Raw genomic sequence first — 3,007 nt, 5'->3', positions numbered from 1 at the left:
GAGTGTATTCTGCTGTTGGGTAGAATGTTTTATATGTATATTCATTAATTATATCTAGTTGAATTATAGTATTATTCAAGTAGTCTATTTCCTTATTGATCTCTGCCTAGTGGTTCTGTCCTTCATTGAAACTGGGGTATTGAAATCTCTAATATTTTTGTAGAACTGTCAGTTTCTTCCCTTACTGCTATTAATGTTGCTTCATATACTTTTGGGCTCTTTTGTTAGGTTGTATGTATTTGTAATTGTTATACTTTCTGATACCACAATTTTTATCAATATATGATGTTCTTTCTTATCTCTTATAATAATTTTTATCTTCAAGTCACCTTTATGTGATGTTAACATAACTTACCTTATTTGTCAGCTAGTGTTTTGGCAGTTTCCTTAAATGTCTGGAGCCATTGGGAAAGAGAAAGAAAATTTAAAAATATGCTTCCCATTCTTTGCAAGTCAGCTGTGTTGCTATTCTCCTCTAGTGCTTAGCAAGACCATTTACAACTTTGTGGTAGCCTTCACTTCCTGGTTGTGTGGAACCTGAAGATCATCCAGAGGTGAAGTCTTAGACATTTCTCAGGCCTTTTCTGAGCCTGTGTCTGGCCTTGGGCATGTGTATGACATTCTTCATTACAAGGTAGATGCAAGAGGTTTTAAAAACACTTATTCCTTCCATTATCTCCTTTTCCACCCTCTTACTTTTCACCCTTTCAGTCTGTCTATAATTATTCTATGATGCTCCTGTCTGCTGTAGCCAGTATTTGTGCCTCTATATGCTTTCAGCAAACGCCACCTGGGAAACTGCCCCAGCCCTGGGAATGCTCCAAGTGAGGCAAAACAAAGGCAAACCCTTGTGGCATTCCATCAGGGACTGTCATGCAGATTGAATGAATAACCACAATTCTTCGAGATTAATGTCTGTCCTGCTCCTTCTGGCACTGGCAATCTGTATCAGGAGTGTGGGCTGCTGTCCTTACCATTGCTTCTGATCTGGGAACTGAAGGCTATAGGCAGGCAATTCAAAATGCAACAGCACTTTTTAATCTCAAAGCAGTAGCTCCTTTCTTCACGAAGCCTTTCCCTGATTGTTGTTTTTGTTGTTTTGTTTGTTTGAATTTCAAAACTTTTAGGTTTGGGGTTCATTGTTATATAGGTAAATGTGTGTCACAGGGGTTTGTTGTGCAGATTATTTTGTCACTCAGGTATTAGGCCTAGTATCTTTTTTTTTTTTTTGTTTTGAGACAAGGTCTCACTCTGTCACCCAGGCTGGAGTGCAGTGGTACCATTGTTTGGTGTTGGTCATGTCAGTGTCCCTGTTCAGGCGCCAGCTGTGACAGGTATCATGTCGGGGTCACCACCTGAGACATTGATAACCACCTGCGGAGGTCTGTCCTGCAGAACCTGACTCAGCAACAGATGAATAGATGCACTGACAGACCAAGTACACTGATTTGAGTGGGCTAGGGATGGTCATCAACTGCTCTCAGAGGGTGACTTCAGCTAACCAACCACAACTCCTTGTTCCTCCTCACATTTATTCAGTATAGATTTAATAACAGAGGTTCTAAGTCAACACACTTATGGATAATTAATATGGTTAAAAGAGTGGTTTCAGGAATTATAAAAGGTTTTGGTTCTGGGGCCCAGAATAGACACCATTAATGGGTAATTCCCCTTCGACCTCCCACCGAGAGAACCATCCAGCACAAAATTTGCATAAGTAAACAGAGTAGAGACAAAGGAATGTGGGGTAAACAGACTTAACTGGGGAAGCCTTTATTATCCTAATCTTCACCCTATGACTTAATGTTCTAGCATAAGAACTGGCTGCCTTCAGCCTGTTCCATAAGTTAAGAAAAACCTTTCAGCCTTCCAAAAGGTTAGAGACTATATCTTATAACCATTCCCTAATATTACCCTTAGTATTTTCCCAGCCACCTTGAGTGAATCCCAACACCATTGCAGCTCACTGCAGTCTCAACCTCTCAGGCTCTGGTGATCCTTCCACCTCAGCCTCCTTAGTAACTGGGACTAAAGTCATGTCATTATGCCCACCTAATTTTTTGTATTTTTTGTAAAGACAGTTTTGCCATGTTGGCCAGGCTGGTCTCAAACTCCTGGGCTCAAGGATCTGCCCATTTCAGCCTCTCAAAGTGCTAGGATGACAGGCATGAGCCACTGTGCCCTGATGTTGTAAGTTTTTAACTAGATCTCAGAGTTCTGTAAAACTGGATTCTGTTGATTTTTGCCAGATCATCAGTTGCTTTTGTGGAGCCATGGAGTCCTGGAGTTCCTTACTGTATTTACCTCGAGCACTTTTTTGATTATACATACAGGTCTCACTTGCTTAGCCAAAGGCATTCAGAGAAGCAGATTCTGTAACATGTCTATTTTCTTCTTTTTTTTTTTTTTTTAAAGAGAAAGAGAGAGAGAGAATAGGAAGGAGGAAAAAGGAAGAGAAAGAGAGAGAGAGAATGGGGAGGAGGGAGAAGGAAAAGAAAGAGGGAGAGAGAATGAAAGTATTGCTTTCTTGCCCAGGCTAGAATGCAATTTAGTAATGGGTATTGAAAACCTCTTTTATACTGATAATTATACTTAATGATGTAGTCAGGAAGGAATAAGGGAAGAAGATAACAAACAGCCAACCAATATTTAATTTAAACCTATGAAATGCTATGCGATTACTGAGGAGTGATTTACTTCCAATTATATAGTCACCTTTGGAATAGGTGTGAGGTGGTAATGTATGTTTTGTGTATTTGAAGTGGAGAGTTCTATAAATGTTTATTAAGTTTACTTGTTCCGGGTCTGAGTTCAAGTTCTGAATATCCTTGTTAATTTTCTATCTCGTTGATCTATAGAATCGTTAGCTCTTCTTGTTGCATTGATCCTTTTGCCATTATGTAATGTCATTCCTCGCCTCTTTTGATCTTTGTTGCTTTAAAGTCTACTTTATCAGAGGCGAGAATTGCATCTCCTGCTTTTTGTTTATTTGTTTATTTTTACTCTC

Source organism: Aotus nancymaae, unplaced genomic scaffold, assembly GCF_030222135.1.
Source record: "Aotus nancymaae isolate 86718 unplaced genomic scaffold, 86718_ANA_hifiasm-v0.15.2.pri h1tg000004l, whole genome shotgun sequence".
Taxonomy (NCBI): domain Eukaryota; kingdom Metazoa; phylum Chordata; class Mammalia; order Primates; family Aotidae; genus Aotus; species Aotus nancymaae.
Note: the sequence above shows the minus strand (reverse complement) of the source record.